Source organism: Aulostomus chinensis, chromosome 8, assembly GCF_037954235.1.
Source record: "Aulostomus chinensis isolate RoL2024-O1b breed Wild chromosome 8, RoL_Achi_v1.0, whole genome shotgun sequence".
NCBI lineage: Eukaryota > Metazoa > Chordata > Actinopteri > Syngnathiformes > Aulostomidae > Aulostomus > Aulostomus chinensis.
In genome coordinates this window covers 20,401,805-20,424,382 of record NC_141327.1, presented here as the reverse complement: position 1 = coordinate 20,424,382, position 22,578 = coordinate 20,401,805, and the positions used below count along the sequence as shown (strand labels likewise).

The following is a 22,578-nucleotide window of genomic DNA, read 5'->3' as shown; positions in this document are numbered from 1 at the left end:
AATAAAAAAGCTTCCTGATTGCTGTGGAACTTGTAAATCAAGGGCTCTTTTGTTCCCTGGTGCCTCTGCCCTACAATGTTCACAACAGCTTTGATTGACCCGGGGGACAAAAATTAAAATACTGGCAGACTGATTAAAAAAAAACAAAAAAAAAACTAACACGCATGTTTCCTTTCATATCTGACATGCAGTATGTCTTGTTAAGACTGATCAAAAAGTAAAAAGCCATTTTTCTTTCCTTCCCACTAGATTAATTGGCCGAGGGGTATGAAGTATATACCTTTATCACACATCTTCACCGCTTCTTATATCATGCTGCAGCATAATGACATTACGAATTCATTTAACTGCTCTTCACATGCAGTCTATTAATCTTAATTTATCCTGGCCTTGCGGCCATATTCTGTTGGTTTTGCAGTTAGTTTACGAAGTAGATTTGTCGAAATTAAAAACATCTGAATAGAACAGAGAGATCTACTATCCAAAAGGTCAACTGCACCGTAACATCTTCATGGTTTTATTAAATCTTTGTGTTATATTTTTCTGGGATTTATGAGAAGAGGCATACAACCAGGATGCAGCAATTCCAGTTCTTCCATGTCATTCAGGGTTCCAAGGCTGCTCTTTTTATTTCTGTCCTTCCTGGAGTGGATATAACAAGCGTTTACAATAACCACAAAAAAACCCACAACAGATATAAAAGAAGTCATGGGAGATTATAGGACCCCGTGTTTGTTTGCCTTTACTTTTTTTTTTTTATCTTACCACCGTCTTAACTGAATGTCAAACATTTGTCAATCCAACATATTTATTCTTTTTATGAAGAATAAGGATGTGAATGAAGTGAATTGCTGAACTTAAACTTAAAAAAAGAGATATATCATTCCCTTTTAATTATCTAATGCAGTTTACGAGTGAAAATAGCTGAACATCCAGCACAGTGACACTGCAGTACATCTTGTACTATGCAAACATGTCATAGGTAGGTCAACAATGTTGGTGCACTTTCTCTTAGCCGGGAAGTAAATGTGAATTAAACTGACATAATGGGATCTCTCAGGGCAAAGTTTGCAGTCTCAGGCTACATGCTTTTAATGTTGGCTTGAGTGCAACAGAAACATTATTTGTCATCTATAGTCTCTACTGTATTATCAATGCAAATCCTGTTAAGTGAATATGCATGCAAAGCCCCAAATGATGATTTAATCATACAGTAAGTGTTCCTGGGTGATCCTACGAGTCCCAGTGTGAATGTTAAATTAAGTCTCAATGTTATTTTAAATCAGGCTCCATGCCAAGCATCTAGTGACCAGACAGCTTCTCCACACGCTCACCAGAAAATGTGTATTTGGGCAGATGCTGCAAGTGTATGCATGAATAATGTACAGCATTTCTAATGACTCCTGTGCTCTTGGCTGGAGAGCTGCTTTGTGCTGCAGTGGGCGGTCTTGTGTCAGGCAAGGTTGACACAAGAATCGTACTGAATTCTAATCTGCAGCATAAAAGCTTTGCAATATTGTCTGACTGCTGCAAGAAAAATCATGCTGGATGTACAGATTGAAGTAGAGTTGACTGTCTTGGAGAAGTTTCAAACAACGTGAATGTTTCTTTCGAAGAGCTTGCTAAAAAATATATTTCAGCGTAAGAATTCATGATGAAGGATGTCTAAATTAGTTGTAATAAAAGTGAAGTAAGTGAGCACACACCAGGTCGGGATGCCAATGAACACGGGGGCCACAGTTTTGGTTCTTTGTGTTGCACCCTGCTTTGTTGGGAGTCCATACAGACACAGTTGGTCATGTCCGCAGGTGAAAGGCTGGATGAGTGTCTGTGCTGTGGTCACTGCGCCAGCGCCTCATCATAAAGTGATCTCCCATGTGCTACGTCCCCCTGGTGAAGCTCTTTGCCTTCAGGTGAAAAGACACAGCCAAGAACTCCACATGTGAAGGAGGAAGCATGTCAGCAGTGCTCCTCAGAGCTGCTGAAAACGCCCAGTGCCACCCAAGACAGCAACCGAGGAGAAAAAATAGAAAATGTGTGAAAGAAAAAAAGTGAAATCAGACCAAACTTTTTATAAATCACTTTTTGTCTCTGCTTAATCTCCCGAACCTTTAAGGAAACATCAGATGTTGCACTCTGTCAGTGTGTTATAATGACATTTTGAAGACAGCATTTAGAATCAAGAATATTAACGCTGATGAGAGCAGTGGGGAATGCTGCGACATTAAAATTCTTTTTTTTTTTCTCTATCTGCCGTCTGACATCAATGATCTTTCACTAAAAAAATAACATCAATAAAAAAACATTGTTTCATTTCCCTAACATAGTTTTTATTTTATTACTTGTCTGATATCAAGTAAATCTAAGCCTTGCTGGTTTGGCACGAGGTAATGCTGTCGTGGACGAGACGAATGATGACAGCTACACCTGTGATATCAAAATGTCTGGGAAAGAGCAAAAGAAATCCTCCTTGACTACTGATGTTACTAAGCTGAGAATTATTTTTGTCTACTTTATATTTTGTGACTTCTTTTTTTTTTAAACACATTTTAGCTAATTTAATTGCAATAGCCAGGGTTGGGAGGGTTACTTTAAAAATGTATTGCGATACAGTTACTAGTTACTTGTTAAAAAATGTTGTCAGTAACGTAATCCAAATATCATAATTGTAAAGTAATGTAACTTGATTACTTTCAATTACATTTGGATTACCCCCATACCAAATATGCAAATCGAGACAAAAGAAACTAATATAAATAAAATGACTAACTTTTGTGTATACTGGAAGACAACTGAGCAATGTAACCTTGTAAAAGAAATTGGGGAAATTAACTTTCGGCAGTAGCTCACAGTCCAACAATGAAAGTGCTCAAGTCTTGATCACATTGTACAGTTTATTAAGCAAAAACAAAACTTCTTCTTTGACATGACATACATAATATGCTGTGTTTTAGTCCACAGTATGGATTACGAGCACCCATAATATTGTTTTAAATGCAGCCGGGGTTCACCTGCAAATTTTTCAACAAAAAAAAATGGCAAACAAATGAAAGGTAATGAAAACCGTAATGTAAATTCAGGTACGAATTGTAAATTAAAAGTATGGACCTACAGAACTGCATGAAAAACAGAAATAACATCTGCCCCTTACACAGTACACACAAAATGATCTTACTTTAGTCTTTAACATAGCGCTCACAACATTTTTAACAAATCAGATGTCCACTTATTGAACTTTCAGAATAAGAACAAATGCATGAGAGATAATGAAAACCATAAAGTAAATACAGTCAGTAAGCGTATAAAATCAAATTAAAGTATGGGCCTACAGAATAGTATACTAAATAGAAAAATTCTCCTTTAACAAACACAAATGCTCTTTTTTTAAGTTTACTACATTAAGGGCACCCGAAATATTTAAAATATTATATAAATTATATAATATTATATAGATTCTATAATATTATATGAATATTATGTATACTACATAACTGTTTTTTAAACAAATCAGGTGTCTTACTGAATTTTTAAAAATGAAATAAAAGGACCATCAGTCAAAATGAATGTTAACCACTACAATTGAAGACCATAAAGCAAAACGTATAAAAGGCAAAAAGAACATTTGCTGCTTTCACAATTGCCTTTTAGTGTGTAGGAGGTAGGCACCATTTTGAAAACTCAAAGACTGGAAATGTGCAGCCCAACTGTAGGCCTACATTCAATCATAACCTAGCTTTGGGCAAAACTTTCTGTTATAACAAAGAAAGAGGACGTGCTCTTCGTGGTCACCAAACAGTCTTCTCCAAGATGAGGTAAGTACATTTCCACTATAACTGAAAAGCTCTTCAACTGGACCACTGGTATGCAATCTAGTATTGTACTTCAAGAAGAGCCGCTCCATCAAAGGAAATGCATTTCGCATATCGATGCTTTTCAAAGTGTCACTGAGGAACCGCCAAGCCTCCTCCTCTATTGTGCTTTTGTCAATCCTGTTTGTCTTCCCAAACACACACACACACACACACACACACACACACACACACACACACACACACACACACACACACACACACACACACACACACACACACACACACAATCCTCATCAGTCTCAGGGATGGTGTTCATTGCAGCTGCAGGAGGATCCCTGGATTCCAAAGATGTTGCCTCCTGAACCACTGCTGTGCACATATCCTCTTTCTTCTCAACAGGAAGACACGTGAAATTTTGGCATGATAGTCGTTGCCATTATTGCATTATGGCTGCTCAGCCACTATCAGTTGCACCAATGACCGCAGTAATGATGTTTGCTGTGTACGTCACCTGTGGCAGTTTCTCAGAGACCTTAGATTTGAGGCTTAAGATTGTTGGAATGAAGAACCCAAGATAGCACTTTTTCTCCCCCTGCATGTAGAAGATCAATGGATTGAGCAAGTGGCTGGAGGACAGTTACGTATTCTCAGAGAAAAGCCATCCCATGAGGGTTCAGCCATGTCATGCTGAGTCTTGAGCAGATCCAGATCCAGTTGATCTTCTGTAAATCCAGTCAGTTTGGCAATGGCCATATATTCAGAGCTCCATGTTTGGACACATGGAACACTGGCCCTCATTCTGACAATATCCTGCACTGCTTCTGCAGCCGGTGATGATCGATGTGCTTTGCTCCAAAAGCGCACTTTCCCACTGCACTTCAGTACACTTTCAGGAATGGCCCTTTTGATGCTGCTTTATCCACTTCATTGGTGGCAATCAGGTTGAGTGTGTCCCAGTTAATCCCAATTTTTAATAGATGTACCTGTAATCGGATGTCTTTTTTTTCCTGTAACTGTAAGAGAATACAAGTACTTTTTATGTATCCTAAATACGTAACGCCAGTACAGGTATTCCATTACTCCCTAAGTCTGGCAATAGTCTACTCAGCAAAATTGCAGTTTTAAAGACTGAATGCCAAGAGGACTATACTGTCTCTTGCTGATTTACTCCATAATGCTAAAATGGAATTGAGGATAACTGTGCAGAAGATGCAGGTGTCCTTGATTTAATGTTATGATGGGAAGAGGCCAATTTCCTCAGCCCGCTCTCTGTAAATGAGTATTGCATCGCCTCAGTGTTATATATTTCATTACATGGCATTTTTGGATTCCCCTACCCTACCTAAAGTGGATAAACATGGTGATTGGGTCCAGACTACGGGGCTGTCCCATTTCTCCAAACTGGATGGATGCATTTGGATACACATTTTGTTAATGTATGTGCATTTTCCCACAGAATCCAACCACATAAGAGGCCAACAATGCAGGAATATCAACATACCCGGTAACCCCTCATTGCATAGCTTATTGATAGTTTAAACATAAAAAACGTAGCTAATTGTGCTGGATATGTTTTGCATGCTGCTTCTCACTTCCTTAAGGGGACCCACCAACAATTACAGCGTGAAATGCAAACTCTGATAACTGGGATCTTTTGCTTTCTCTACATCAGATAAGCTTAATTATCATCACACTTTTTAATTCTCCAACTCATCATGTGCAGTACACACCCCATGTCACCTAGGATAAACATCAATTCAACCATCACTATCTAACCTCCATACGCTTGCAATTATATCCTATACGAACTGTGATGTGTTTTTGTAGATACTGTATGCTTGCTCAAAGTTAGACGTAGCTAATATTTGATTTATTTATTGTCTCTCGTCTTCACCTCTGCATTCTTCAGACTGACAAAGCGTCACCAATGAGATGCATTTTGGGTCGTAATCCTCGCAGGTGCAGTCTTACTGTGAATAAAATGCAAATTAAGCACACTGCACTTTATGTTACCTGTGAAATTAGACACACTTGCACACTTAACTATGAACATACACATAAAGTACTCAAGTGTAATCAAGTGAGCATACTGGGACAGCCCCTAAGAGTGTTTCAAGCACCCTGATGTGTGGGTGTGTTAGGAGTGCAGGAGTCCAACGCTGAAAGAGTGAGGGTATCTTCCTGGAGCCACATGCAGTTGGAGAGCTCGCCTGTAAGCACCTAGTGGCTGCATCTTCACTCATGGGGCCCAGAGCAACATGGGATTTCCATTCTGTGGGCTCGTCACTCATGGTCAAAGGCAAAGCAGTTGGGTTTGTGGTATGCTCACTGATATAGTGCTCGCGGAGTACTGAAGAGTTTCAGCTTACTTACTTGTCTCAATACTGGAGAGGCAGAGCTTTCAGCTTTCAGGCTCCTCTCCTCATCCATCTACAATATTGTCTTCTGTAGGAGTTTGAGGCAGTTCTCCACAACAATACACGCTGCTACTGCTATTATTGTTATCATTCCTTCCAACCATGTACATCTTTTTCTTCACTCCACTTGACAGTCCGGACTTAGACTAGCGAGATCTACAGAACAGTAGCTGTTCAAAGATGTTGCAAAGATGATGGGGAATAGGACGAAGGCTGAGGCTGGTAGCAGAAACATTCTTCTTGACAATGGTCGAAACATGGACAGATGCATTATTCTTGGAAGAAACATTAGGGTAGATATAGCTGGTTAACTGTATCACAATCGATTTGGGCAAGAGCCAACAATACAGATAGCAGTTGCTTATCTTGATATAGTGTTATCAGTTGCATCACTCCTCTCTGTCTTACAGGCAACAGAATAACAATGTTCGAGCTTTTCAAGGATGTGCCTCCATTATGGACTGCACTGCAGCAGCGATTATCCGTCTGTCTATCTGCAGTATACATTACCAGCTTGGCTTAAATGATGAGTGCTGAAGTTGATGCCTGTGTATGACGGTTGATAGAACAATGTAGAAGTGTTTATCCAGGCTAAGGGTGGCTTCTTCTAACAGGAGATGAACATTATTTAAAGGACAGGAGACTGGTTGGATATAAGACTGGGACAGAGGAAGGAAACAATGTTTTCTGAAGAAGTGGGATTAAGGTTTCACCGTTATCTTGTTCCTCTCAGTGCTGCAATATGGTGAATTCCGCTGCCCGATCTAAGTCAGCTGTCATAAACAGATCAGGCAGTAGCAGTATCTCCCAAAACTTTCAAAAAGCACAGTTGGAAAATATTTGATACTGTTATTTTTAAAGTAAAACAGGTATAATGTGACTCTAACATGCCATGAGATAAAATATATTCCCTCACTTTCTTTATTTTGAGGACATAAATAATATCTTGTTAAAATATCAGATAACTAAACTGGGGGAACAAGTTTTATCTCATGGCTACATTTTAATGAAAGTCAGAGAACAGGTTCTATCTTGTTGCCTCAAAATTGTTCAATAGGTGGAGCAAGATCTTACGGTCACGTATGAATTCAATTAAAGGAACATATCATATCTTAGTGCTGCAAAATAACAAATATGAAATAACAAGTTTTACCTCCCAGCCTCTTTGTACTGGATCTATTTTAAAGTCTTTTCTCCTTTTATTAAAATACTGCATTTTTATACATACATGATTCATATGTTGTTATGCCGCAATACCAAGAATTAACCACACGATCCGGAAATATTTCTGTCAACCGATTTACAACTACAGACTCATAACCTGCATTTCACTTCTTCTACTTATGAAAAAAAAGGTTCTACTCATGGATTTTCATTTTTTAATTGAGTCAGTCTGAAACATACAGCAAGCCTGAGAGCCAGATATCTGTTTCAGAAGTTGGCAGCTGAATCCAGAGCTAAAACCAGTGAATAGTGTCACAAAAGAGAAGCCAAATGGGACGCTGATGTGTCTGGAGGTTGCCAGCACCTACTTAATGAGCTGAATGCTCACTGCTGGGTTACTGTCTTCTCTTTATGTTGTAAGTAGTAGAAAATATACATTTATACATCATACTATATACTGTATGATCATGTCATCATCAAATGGCACCATAGTGTAGCCACTGGTTCACTCATTATTGTTCCTTCTTATCTTCCATTTTACTTTATCAGTCTAATTTGCATGCAAGCAATAGAGCAAACACAACAAAACGTGGAAGGAAAAACAAAACAAAAAAGAAGAAGTGCTCACCTGCAATGTGCACTGTTTTATTTATGAAGGCTCTGCCAGGCACGATGGAGACAAATTACCTTTTAACAATGTGAAATAGAATTTTGTTTACAAGGCTACGCTTCCCCTTGCTTTTCCAAATGAGATCTTTCACGGCCTCCCCATTTGTATCTCACAGCATTATCATCTCAATCTTTCAAAACCAATCAGTCCACAGGAAAAAAGACAGAGAAAAAAGAAGAATGAATCACTGAAGTTCATAAAACAAGCCATTAGAGGTATTTATGAATGCACGTCACATCAGCAACCTCAGGTGACACTCACACCAAATTGTCCACCATTTTAGTGAGATACACTCCACATTTTTATTCAAAGCTCAATACAGTCTCCAACATGGTAGCTGTGAAAGGCTGCACATTTTCAGATTTGGGAAATGTTCACACAGTTCTGAACACAGACGGGAAACAATGAGTCAGAAAATGGAAACAAACTCAATTAAAACACAACTGTATCAGTGCATCACAGAGATTCTGTGAACAAGCATTTCTAAGGCTGGATCCATTTCATACATGGTCATTTGATGCTAATGCCTGGAGCACACTAGAGGATTTTCAAATCTTAATGGATTTTAGTGCAGAGCCCATTTAGATAAACAGAATCAGAGATCAAAGTCAAACTAAGAATGACTTGTTCATTTACAAATTTATTGGAATAATCAGTGTGATGTCAAAAAACATCAAACATATCATACTGTCCTGTCTTCATGACTACATGGCCCTCCCCTTTATCTTCTTAAACACAAGGGTTGCACAATAGTTTCTGGGGTTAAGCAAATGGTTGCATAAAAACTAATTTTACATTCTATCGCCTGTAACAGTGATATGATTTGCTTTAGTATGGATTTTAATGAATGTGTGAGAGTCAAAATATGCATTGTAAAAGTTGAGATTTACAGATAAAATGGGGCATGAGCTCTGTGACATCACATGCATCAAATGCTATTGTATTGTTACAGGCTTTACAGGTGCATAACAGATCAGTTGTTTCAATGGGAAATTAAATGCCACCTCAATTAATCTGAAATATACATACAAACCCTTGGGTTATTTTACTAATCCTATGTTTTTTTTCCTGTATTTTTTTTTACTGATTGATGTTCAATGTGTAGTTTGGGTATTTAAACACACATGATCTTTTCAATGGATGTCATGCAAATTTCCGACATTGATACGTGACGGCGAATGCAGCATTATCATGTGTTCGTAATGTACCTGTCTACGCCGTGTGCTCCACAGACATGAGAAAGAGCACACCCCGCATCACTGCTACTGCCTATTAGCGCTGACGAGCCGTGGGGCCGCCATCTTGGACCGGTCACCCACTCCACTCAGTGTAAGGACAGGACACGGTTCTGCGTATTTTAATATTCATTCGTAGTGGGATTAACAATAAATTAATAGAATATTCTCATCTATGATGTATGTGATGTATGATAGGTATTTTGCAAACGCAATAGATATAAACACAACTCTAGAAATCATTTATAAAGTATCAATATATTTCATAGTAGACACACATAAATCTGTCTCACACACATATTTATTTATTTATTTATCTATTCTTTATTATGTCCATGGTGTGCTCTATCAAAACCTAGCCTCCTTATCGTTATTGTACATCCTAAAATGCTGTGATTTTTACCCTGAAATTGTTTTGGATAGTCTGGAAGAAACTTCAAGTTTCTTGGTTTCTGATTGGCTGGTGGCGGGAGAAGAACAATCGCGAGATGTGGGCGTGCGTGAGAGCAGGGTAACTCATCATTTCGTCAATACACAAGTGGACAGATTTGACTGACGATTAGTAAACTGCCTGTTTATGGCCTTATGTGCTCTGGAATTACCTTTATAAGTGTCACTAGAAAGCCACGGAGCTTCGGGAGTAAGCTGTTGCCATTCCGAGTCCCATTTGTGAGTTTCCTTTTTTAAATTTATGTCGAGCTATAGCTGAGTTTACCAGTTAACCTCGGGACCTCACCAGCTCTTCGGCGGCAAGTGGAGTTTGAACAAGCCTGTGGACTGAAGGACATTCTATTGGCTGAAGGGGAAAAGTGTCCAGCCATACTGCAGAAGACAAGTGGGCAGAGCTGTTCCTTGTCCATGGTCAAAGACTCATGAAAGCCGCCATACCTGCTGATACATTTTGGTACCTGAACTGCCAGTGGGGTGAGTAACCCCGATTAAAGCGTGGTCAACCCTGGTGGCCCAATGCACCGTAGCTAACATATCTGCAACAAATGGTTAATTTATCAGACTCTAATAAACTTTTGCAGTTTTTTCTTATTTAGTTATGAGTTTTGTGGGCCCAACAATAGTGTGTTTTATCTGCATACTCAGAAAAGACTGAGAAGAATGTGTTCTTTTGCATATAATTAATTTATTATAGCTCTGAGAGTTGATTTAGAGTTTAAAATAATTTCATTTTTTCTGCTGGGATGGGGGGTAAAATTAAAGATTAGATATGTGATTTCATCTTTAAGTTTCGTAATCCTTAAAGTGAAAAATATGTAAGTTCATTCTTGGGTTGTCTGCTTTGTTATAAAGACAAAAGACCTAAGACAAAATACTTCAAGGGTATACATGTAAATTTACCTCATGCAGTAAAATCTACCCTCTGAGAGTTATCTGACTTAACGTTTGATTTAAGTTCAAATCCTTTGTAACATGAGCTTAATTTTGGGTTAAGTAATTGTCCTAATCCGACTACTTGAACAAGGCTAGTTTGATTAGGTAGTTTTGTGTGATGTCTTGATTAATGTAATTCCCGAACAAGAGTTAAAGTGGGTTAAAACATCTTTATTCTCTCACACCCTCTATGCACACTGTAGGAGTGTTCAGCGCAGATATTTTTTATTAAGTCAGTATTGAAAATAAGCAAATGAACCTTGCCACTGTTCACAAAGCCAATAATGAAGAACAGTGTTACATCCCTTTAAATCTAGCCTACTTTATAGATTTTCCCTGAGCCCTGAATGACATTAACTTGTGATTTTTGACAAGAAACCTTCATGATTTTTTTATTACTATACAAGCTGACATATTCATTACAGCGAGACAAGAAACCTCAATATGACATTATAATGTGATATTAGTCCAGTGACAGGACACTGTAGCTGCTATCTGAGAATAATCTGACAGTGACAAACGAATTCACAATCAACAATGACAAATTGATATGTCATTGTCATTTTATGTAAATCAGTTTAAACAAATTGAATCAAGTCCTGTTTCATGCTTAGGATCAGACACTGTTGTTTTGGAGTATGATTGATATCTTAATGTGTAAAGTGTGTACTGTAAAGAATCTGTTTGACCTTGTAGAGTTTGGGGTGCTTCTCATTGATCAACCGAAAGAACATGTATGTTCACACAACAGCTGAAATACACTAAGTGTGTGTAGTGCAATGTATAATCAATTGAAGCTGCTTGAAGCAACAGAGCTATGCACGCTCATATAGATCTCTATATTTGGGCAGTTGGGCAGACATTTTTTTAACCTATATGCAACAACACTGTGCTTGAAGCAAATAAAACAGAAAACCAAGAACTAAAAAACACAGTGTGTTTAGGAATGATAATAATAAATGTCTCATTGTTGAGAGGCAGTGTGAGCAAAAATGCAGTAGTATGAGATGCTCACCTAACAATTAATATATATTCAGTCAAGCTGGTAGTATCTGAAAAATACTGGCAGGAGAACATTGAGTGTTTTTGCCTCAAACCTTGCAAAACCTCTAAGAACACAAGGCTTGTATGTGAGCTGCCAAGCCAGTGGCACATGGGGAACCACTGTAAACCTGCAGTGTCTCCGAAGATCTATGAGCAAGTAAAAAACTGCACGTTGTCCAAGATTGTCAAATAAACAGCAGGACATGTGTGGCTAAAATCTCTTCTCATCTTGACCCCTTGTCTCTGGGTCAAGATGAGAAGGAGCATCAGTGGAAGACAGCAGAACCATCAAGACCACACTGTTCCATCAATGACCCCATTTATGTTCCTGAACAGCAGAACCATCAAGACTGCACTGTTCTATCAATGACTCCATTGATGCTCTAGGCCGAGACTTGCTGCCAAAGCAGTGGACAACCATCAATCAGCCCATGTGAATGATGACATAATGGCCTGGGTCACATCAACTGAGCTGAAGATCAAATGACAAGTGCTGAGATGCAAAGGCTGGCACACAGGTAGCCAAATACCACCAGCATGTCTGATTTAATGTGGTAATTCACAACATGAAAACACATTCTAATCCTGGGTTAAAGTCTACATTGGTATTCTATAGGGATTGTTTTAAAAATCCCAGACTATTTTAGGTCAGACTCCTAGTCTGCTGCTCCTGACAGTTAAGTTCTACAGTCTGGAGTCCATAATAAAATGTCCCTTTTCTAAAGATTGTCTGCTTCAGAGTGAAGTTTTGATTATTTAAAAAAAAACAAAAAAACATTAAACACATCAGTCAGAATCTGACACATCAGCACCGCAGACTTTTTTTGGGGGGGGGATGATTTCAACCACAAATATTTCATATCATTCTTCCTGTCTGAACTTCCTTTAGAAACTCAGAGATTTTGTAGCAGTGTTGAACAGTCTGCTCACTCGGAGCTGCAGCTCTGGGGGCTTTCATCTGTCCAGTGGGTGCAGCGCTTCATGGGTCTCCAGCAGCATACTCTCTGCTGCCCTGTTGCTGTTTGCACTTTGGCTCAGCTGAAATAAACAGTGCCAATTGTGTAAATATTGGTTTCATTTTAGTCAAGCAAAACCCATACTTGACAGTTGGCTCTTTTTGTACTAACAGCTATGAAAAGTAATGCACCATCATCCATACATAACCAAGATAATCATGAGCCAGGAATGAAACATTAGGATGATTCATTTGAGTCTTAATCATCCCTTAACCTTAAATTATTAAAACTGTTTTTAAAACATTGCATTTACCGCTGAGAATGAAATGTTATTTCATTGATTATTTGCTTTTTGATTGTCACTGAGGTGTATGTGCTCTGATCTCTTATGTTCCTGGAGATTTGTAAGATTATGCATGAAAATTGTTTGTACGACAAGATCAGTTTGACACCTGTGTGCTAGACCAATACTTGTCGATACTCTGAGCTGTGTGGAAGTGGTGCCTTAATGCTGCTTCACGAACAGAACTATATTTCATCAGCCTGTCAGAGGCTGACAGTAATCGATAACACAGACAATAATTTGAAAGAATACTTTATGTAAACTGAAGACTGAAGAGGAAAATCTGATATTTTTGGAGATGCATCGCCTGTAGTTTTGGTTTGAACCTAAAATAACACATCAAGAGTTTGTGTCCCGAATGAACAACAGACTTATTTTTATTACAGTGAAGAGCTCTCTTGGCTTCATGAGGTTGAAGCTGCATTTGTAGCTCAGATAAAAACGCATCAGCGTTTGAGTTGGGAAGCTGCACTAAGGACGTACTCTACTGTGGGCTCTGCAGCTTCTTCCAAATGTTGTATTTGTTAGTGTTTCATGAGGTTACTGGTGTTGTTCTCTTCATATGCAGCCACCTTTTATTATACATCACATTAAAATGCATTTTCATTAAATTTAGTCAAATGAGCCCGCAGTTTGTCCTCTCAGCCTTGAATGAAGACTGCAGAGAGTAAACACACATTCATGCATCATCCACTGTAACGGACAGACACTGGTAGTAAAGTTAGAATGATTCACAGACAAATGACAGGAGCTTAACAAAATTGCATTATTGACCAGTTAGGGACCACTTTAGTTCCTGTTCTCGATACCCACCCTACTACCTGCTGTGCTAGATAACCATAGAGCTGTTCTGATAGTCAGTGTGAATACTGTTCATTCTCTTTTACTGGCTGAGTCACTGATTGATTTTGAAGATTATTTTCAGCTATTCAACTTTGTTAGTCAGCAATTCTACTTCTTTTTCTCTTATATTAACTTAAATTTTACCAATCCCAGAAGCGCACAAGTGTAAAAATGACTGGACGTTAATTTGAGGCCATAAGAGTCAATATTAACCTGTTTAAGATCACACTTCAATGTCGGTAATTTCCTTGTTTCTGTATGCTGAATTTTGTTTCAGGATCAGCTTGGCGATGTCACAAATCTTGCTATTGAGACCACCTCTTAAGTCTGATTTTTTTCAGTGAAAATTTACACTTTGAAAGTGGAAGTTTTCATCTACAAACTCTGCATGGGTCAAAGATTAAACTACAAGAAGAAATATAAGTTTGTGACTGTCGGGGGATTTTAATAATACATTTCTGTGTGCTGTGAGCACAAGCATGCCTTGACCTCCCAATAGTAATAATTAAGACTTCAACAACACTATTATGTTGCCTTAGTGACTCATCCTGTAAAAGAGCTTCATCCCATCATGTCTGAATCAAGTGTCTGAATCAAGTGGCAAGCAACATCTGTGCCTGTTGACAAGCGTATTCTATGTCCGATTAAAACTACCTTCCTGACATTTACATTAAAGTAACTTGGAAACTGAGCAGAGATTGACATATTTGTCATTTGATGAACAGAAAAGAGCAAATGTTTGAACCAGAGAGCCTGCTAGAGACCCCTGGGGACTGAGATCTAAGCGGGACATCATTAACAGCGTGTCCTCATTTGGCTTATCCTTGAAAACTGCCAATAAAAGTAGAGTCCTCATGAACCCTCACATTCAGGCCCTCAAACACATAACTGTTTGTCTGATAAGTCACTGATTGCAGTGATTCAACAATGTTTAATTAAGCCAGCTTTATATATTTTTTAATGAATTATTTACTTTCCTGTCAACTTTCATATCTGAGTATGCATGACTAGAATGCTTGATGCTGTCGTACTGAATGCTCTTTCTAATGTTGCCGTCAGATCTTGCCCAGAAAAACATCTTAGCATGATGTGTAAATATAGCATAATTAAGTGTGTGATATTAACAATAATAAAGTTTTTGTCTTTAATTCAGGACTAGATTTATTTACATAATCTGCACTTGTTTGAAATACTGGGGCATTTTTTTCTGTACCAACATGTATTCATGTAGTCCCAGCCAGTACTTTTAAGTACGCCTACACAACAAACACAAATCGTGTTTTATTTACTCAGTTCCATAACCCCACCAACTGAGCTCCAAGTGGTGCATTATGGGTACCTCCTTAAAGGAGAAATCCATCCAATCACGCGGTAAAATCCAACATTTTGTACAAAATAAAGAGAATCTTTGTCTTTCACCTTATCAAGCTCAAAGGCAGAGGGATGCTGGGGCACTGCTTACGAAGCAGCCGCGATTGAGTGTGACAGTGTGCCTCAATAGTGTAAATATTGTTGGCACAATAGAGTCACTCAGACTAATAATAAATTATAAATGTTTCTGCTGGTCAGTCCAAAGCTGAACTGTCTTTGGCTGCCTTTACTGAATGTAAACTGTCAAAACAGTCTTTGCCTGCATAACTAGAATTGTTCAACATTTACTGGTGAAAACTCTGGTGAAAAAATGTTAGTTTTTTCCACATTGGCTCAGCTACTTCAACTCCCATGAACTCATGTTCTGTCTTTTCTCCCAGCTTCCAAACCTGCTGTTCCTCCTCTGTATTCAGTAGTAACAGTCACTCTCAACAAACAATGTTTTATTTTGCCATGTCAAATCACTCTGCTCAATCAGGAAAGTAGCTCTGAGAATGTTTCTTAATCTAAAATAGCAAAATCTTGCAGATTTGTTAAAGTAAATGGTAAGCACAATGATAGCTCTTTTTCTATGCACACAATTACACAGAACAGTATACTTCATAACGTCTGTGACACTTTTCTCTGCTGCCCCACTGCTATCATTCATTGCAGCTAAGCTAATTAGCAGTCGGCCATTTGATGTAGGTTTGGAGCTCCTCAATGCACATAGAGATGAATACCAGTACACCTCTGGACAATAAAGGTGTTCTTCAAAAAGGTGGCATGTTCCTTTATTAGCAAAACTAAGTTGACTGCCCATTTAAAATATATTTACAATGGAAAAAATAAGTAGTTTATGCAGGGGCTAGTCTTGATTGATATACGTAAGCAGTTCTCGAACATTTTTGGCTGTGCACCCCTTTCTATACCCCAACAGGGTTGACGCATCCCCAATTCCTTACAACCTCGGGGAACAAAAAAACGCAACAATGCCACATAAAGTGCGTAGAAGGTAACTTCTTCTCCACTTCATCTTACGAGAAGGTGCAATTTGAATAGCCTGCATTTATTTATTTGTTAATATGTCAGCTTTTGATTTTAAGTTTTACAAAGGAAATGTTTATTTACACATCTTTATTGTGTGGAAAAATCCCACTTAAAAGAACACTCTAAACCGGCATCACATTTTTTAATCTCGTGCCCCCCCTTGTGGCAGCTTGCGCATCCCTAGTGGTGCCTGTGCCACACTTTGGGAGTCCTTGATATACATAATCTGGTGCAAAAATATTTATTTTAAATAGATTCAGCAGTCTTTTTTCATCAGAGTGCCTGTCATGTGGGTTTTAATTAAGAAAACCTCAACACTGTTGTACAGCCCACACTACTGTGAACAAAATTGGACAAAAGAAAATGTATGTACCACTGCCCAGCCGCTTTGTCAAAAGGGGTAGGTATAGTATAATTACTGTACAGCTATTTCTAGACCACCCGCTCTCAATGCAGTGGTCTTCGCAAAAGCAATGAATGCTGTTAAAATGTTCCACCTGAGATGGTACAATATATTGTACTGTTTTTTTGGGCATCTAACAAAAAGCCCCTTGATGACAGGTGTCCAGTAAAAGTTGGCTAACGTATATTCTGCTACTCTCTTTGTCAGCAAAGAGGAGATGACATGGAGTTTCTCCACAAATGTGATCGCTGCAGTGCTGCCAAACCTGCTGTGCTGAACAGAACATCAAGATGGAAGAGGTAGCTGTAACCCCTCCCAACACACACGCACACGCACATGCATGCGCGCATGTGCACACATACATGCATGCACACACACGCACAAGCACCAAGTGATGGAACAGTGCTGACAGACAAAATGAAACCCACAAAATGAAAAACATGGTTTTCTTTTTATCCCTGTTTGAGTCAGCAGGTACAAGAGGTGAGGAGGTAAATTGGGGTCAGGGCAAACCACTGACCAAAGAAATCCTTGAATGGAATTTTATTATGCTTGATAATACTTTTATTATTTGTACATTATTATCATGATTAAAGTTTTATTACCTACATTTCAAGTAGACAAAGTAAGACACAGCCTGCAAGCTTACTACTGCAGGGGCAGAATGAAAGCATCGTCCTTGTTGACTCTGAGGAAGACACTTGCCAGTCAACCTGTCCCTGTAAATTGAATGTAATTTGACTACAGATACTTGTAGGATGTGTCTGGATTGGAGACATTGAGGTATTTGTCTATATTAAACAATACTGGCAGACATAACATCATTAGAGTTTAATATATTTGACTGAAGCCTGTGGAGGGCTGGTCAGACACTGCTGTGGTAGTCAAGCTGTCAGTGTCATTCACTTTTGTACAGGTGAACTCAGGTGCAATGCGGACCTCCACAATTGTAGTAGAGTGAACAAGTGTGTCCTTGAGTGATCCATCCACAGTCAATGTACAGTGCACATGACATCTTTAATTAGTTTTATATTGTCTACAAGGGGGTGTAGTGGCCTCATCAAAGTACTGCATGCTTGGAAAAGCCCAGAACTGTGGGAGCTGAGAGGGGGGCTGGAGTGACCAAGAAAGTCTCATCTATGACTGAAGTTGACTATGTTCACAATCTAAGGATCTTAATTTTGTTATAGACACCAGGTAAACAGTCACACATTAATCTGAAACACCAGCACTCAATTCGTAAGGTACTGACACTGGATATTTAGTCCTTTTTACTTTTGTAACCAACTAACTTCTTAACTTCACCTGAAACGCTAGTTATATGTTAAAAACAAACCAGCGACACGACTGCTCCAACAGAATGTCAGTCAGGATTACGTCTGCACAAGTGACTGTAGCGCCATGGTGGTTCAGCAGCAAAGCAAAATGGGTAACAGTCAACACTGTTTTTGGTAGTTTTGTGAACCTCTCACCGTTTTCCCACTGCACACAGCCATGTACATGTAGGCTTTTTAAGCCCAGGTAAAAGTGTAAAAATGCAGCACAGTTTGGTCTCATTTCCAGTCAGTGAGTAAACGAGTTTTCGTGCACATTGCACCTCCTCTTGCTAACAAAAAGCCAGTGGTTGGTGGGTGGTGGCATTTTATTTATTTATTTTTTGGTCAGTGAGAATGGAGCTTGATTGAAAGTCAAACAGCAGTTTCTTTAAATTAAATTCTCAGTTGGAGTTTTTTGTGTGTGTGTTTTTAAGACAAGAGATCCTGCTAACTCAAGTTAATTTTTGGCACAGAAGAACAGTGATATAGCATCAGTTATCAAAATACCAACTTTTTTATGTTCTACATCTGTTTGGTCAATAATTTATCATATTTTATTGATCTTTCCCAGTTTAAGTTATTTTAAACTTTATATTTAGGACACTTCTTGCAGGCCAGCTGTATTTATCATAATGAAACCACCTACTTGACAAGATTATAAATCTCTTCAGGTGAAGATGCATCATTTTCAACTGCTCTTCATATTCCTTGGGTGAATACCATGTCTGTCTCAGAAAGAATAGGTAGGTACTTATCTTTATTGTAGTCCTTTCTGTGTATAAAATTCTGTCTTTGTTCCTTCCTGTTGAACTGCAAAAATTTACACTAAAAAGGCTATAGCTTTGGAAGTTATCCACTTGGTATAAGCCTTGTATTAGCTTCAGATTAACCTTTGAATTCGTGCGTGGAAATGGATTGATGGATTTTGTACACATCACTTATACAGAGTCTGTGATGAATAGATCCTTTAACAACTATAATCAGGAGGAGTGATTGCAGGGAGCAAAACTGTCTGATACACACTGTGTGAATATTGATACTGGACAGTCAGGTGCTTAGACATTTTCTAATTTTTTTTTTTCCTTTTTGAAAAATATTTTTCAACCAAGAAATGCAATTTTTTTTTTGGGGGGGGGGTTGTTTCTAAAGCAGCACTTGGCAACCTATTTAAAATGTACACCCCAACATTTATTAAATACAAAAAAAAGCTAAACTGGGAAACTAAATTGATAAAATAAATAAAGAAATTCACGTAAAAAGAAAAAAAGGAGTAGAAGAAGGCAGGGAAGCATCTGATTGGATGAGAAACAGACTGTGACAGACAGGCTGACATGACACAGGGTGATTCAATAAAAAAGTTGGCAAAATTGACAAATAGAGGAAGTATACAAAACAGGAACTGAAACACAAAGATAAAAAAACGAAACTGTCGACACTACATGATAATACAAACTAAAAGTAGGTAACTAAACATGATTGCAGTCCAAACAGACATGACACAGCAGTTCAACAAATAGAGACTGTATTAAATGCGTTCACATCCAAACATGATAATCATGACTACCTTTTTTATCACTGATATAGGATGTATGAATTATCAACATTAAGGTTGAGGAGCATACTAATTGTATCTTAAAAAAAAAAAAAATCTATTGTGTACCATGGCAAGCTTAATACATGTCCCAAATCTCAGAAAAGTTTGAAGATGTCCAAACTGTCACTATTTAGATACACTGAACACCCATTTGGAATCTACATTCAAAAGAGATGCAATACCCTTGCTGACACTTTTCTTTTGCTCTGTCCATATGCCTGAAAGAGGTATCAAGTACACGCCAACGGGAGGTAAAATAGGGCCACAGACAGGTCTTGCAGTTCCTCCTGCCTTGGAAAATATAAGATCCTTCAGCACCCAATATTATGCCTAATTTGTCCTAATATGGGTAAATGGCTGAAACTACCTTGTCTGACGCCTGTGTGAGCGTCAGAAATGGCTTGAACGTTTTGTTCAGAGCACATACAATGAAAGCCACTTGTGCACAGATGAGCTAATGTAGCATTCAGGCTTTGCTTTTTGTATCTCCCTGGTGTCAAAATGAGGGCAAGGGTCAGGAAATCCAATTCTTTGACATATGCCAATATCAATAGAGCATTGGGGGGTTTTTTTGTAAATGGATTCAGTTTCTTCCATGTTGTAGCATATGTCCTGCTGCCTAGTCTGCCTGGAGGAGTACTGACATCAGCAAAGTATGTAAGTCCACACTGCCTCAGTTATATATATTACATTTGAATTAGTCAGCTCTACATTGTAATAGTGCTCCTCTCTTAGTTAAACGCTCCATAATGATTAAAAGGAAGGACAAGTAGTTGAGCTGACCATAGATCCTCATGTCAAGAGGCATCGATTCCCTGATTGCCTGAAAGATGCTGAGAGTGTATGAAAACTAGAGTGTGCATCCCCCCCCCCCCCCACGCACGCATGCACACACACATACACACAAATAAAGGCTCGCTGAATGTGTGCACACTTGAATTAAACACTACGTGTAATGACTATTCAGGTTCATATAAAGCCTCCTCTCCTCTTTGATCTGTTTTGGCCTTAAAGTTAACTTAATTGTTTACAGTTTAGCTCCTGTTGGAGTCTTTACATGGCCAAGCACATCAGCAGGTGTTGCTAAGCAACAGGCATAGCTTAATAGTGCGTTCATGAGAGACTAGTAAGTGGAGAAGTTCCAATCAACAATACTGGAGAATACACTGAATGCCTGGCAACCAGTAACTATGCCACTGTTAATGGTGCGTGTACAAATTAGTCACTGTAAATTTAAGACATTCATCAAGGCAGGTGATTGAAATGACCAGCATGTTGCGGTTTTGTGTACAGTAGATATGTAATTACAGTCTTCTGGCGAGTAACTTTGTGTTACCTGTCAATCCCCTAATTTTGAGGAATGTTTGAAATAGTCACCTCACAAGCTTCATTTTATACCTGTTTTGGTCTACATGATTGACAGTGAGTTTGTTTATAACTTGTCTGCATTCTGACATCAGAGAACAACCACATTTCCTTGAGGTGACTTGGAAGTGGAATGTTCCAAAATGGAAACAATCTAAATTTCCAGCTAGCTGAATGAATGATAACTTCTCTGCAGAGGAATACACAGCCAAGCAGTGAATTCAAATGCCTGGTGTTGCATTATATTTAATTACTAGCCTGTAGCATCTTTTTTTATTAATGCAGTTGCTGTTGATGTTTTTTTTTTTTTTTATTATTGCCTAATTACAAGTCTCAAGCCAAGTATACACCTACTTTGATTGAATGAGTTGCAATAGGCGTCAAGTTTAATATGAAAGATAACTTACTGTAACAACAAATGGAACATACCCAGGGTGTGCATACCTCTGCATGTTGAAATTTAGGCCCAGGCACAGTCATACTTGAATAATATCTAATCCCTGTGGAGTCCAGTTACTATAGTTTTGTTTTCTATGGCGAAATGGAAGCAATATTGGTACATCAGTGACTCCAGTTGCCTCAGGGGATGTACAACCAGCAACTCTCCAAAATACACTAGTGAGAGCAGACTCGCCCCCCTCCTGCCTCATCCCATTTGCTCAACCAAATCCCTTCTGGGAATTAAAAATGTGGAAAATGTCTGTAATGTAATTTCACATTTAAAACTTGCTCCTTCAATCACCCCCACTTGGGAAAAAAGTTTTAATGTCTGTGGTGTCATATCCTGCAACAGGAAAAATGTTACCTACATGCTTAAGTGGCCATGTGGTCTAGCTTGTATTGTATTGTATTGTAGTGTATTATTAAATTAAAGAGCACCACACAGCATCTCCAAACCCAGATGCATCAATATGAAAGTGTAAAAAACCCTGGTAGACGTGGTGACCTGGACTCTCTTCTCCCGAGGAGAGAACTGTTTTGGATATGAACACTGGACACTCCTTCACCAAGGACTTAAACGTAAGATCTGTCCCATAAACAGTGGGTTTCTAATGTGAGTCCCTGTCTCTTCCATTATAATATGACTTGCATCAGGAAAACTTTTTTTTTTGATACAATAATAATATAGTAATATTGAAATGTGTTGATCCTATGACAGAAGGAACCAGTATTTTATCTATATTGAGCTCTATAGGTCCCTTCTATTTTCCTGTATAATACTGTATATTTTTCCTGTATGTTACCTCCTATGGTTCTGACATGTATGTGGTGATGGGGCTCACTCATGTATGTATCAAGTGGTGTGTGAATAATGTGTCATGTAATGTATCTCATGACCAAAGCCCACAACCTATTTTAGATGGCAGCTCTGTACTTTTTGTTTCGTGTAGAGCTGGAATTAGTCGTTAGTTAAACGTGTGACTTTTGGAATTCTCTTTTTCTTGAAATTAGCTGCCTTGCTAATGAGATTACCGTTAAATGAAAGCTCAAAGTCTTCCAGGTAATTATCACCAAGTTCTTTGGTTGCTGACCGAATTTGAGCTGGATCTGGCTGCTCCCGGCACAATCCTGTCATGACATGTTGATTTAGTTGTGGACTGTGTTTTTGAATCTTTACCTCAATATCTCTAAT

At 38.5% G+C, this 22,578-nt stretch overlaps 1 long non-coding RNA gene across 2 annotated transcripts in view; it reads left to right on the top strand.

Annotated features, from left to right (window-relative positions):
- The first annotated feature begins 9,814 nt into the window (after window positions 1-9,814).
- Window positions 9,815-22,578, top strand: part of LOC147257552 (uncharacterized) — a 106,544-nt gene continuing 93,780 nt past the window's right edge. For both annotated transcript variants that reach the window (XR_015117482.1, XR_015117481.1), the window contains exons 1-2: window positions 9,815-10,222; window positions 16,878-16,969. This is a non-coding gene — a long non-coding RNA (uncharacterized LOC147257552). The remainder of the gene's footprint in view (window positions 10,223-16,877; window positions 16,970-22,578) is intronic.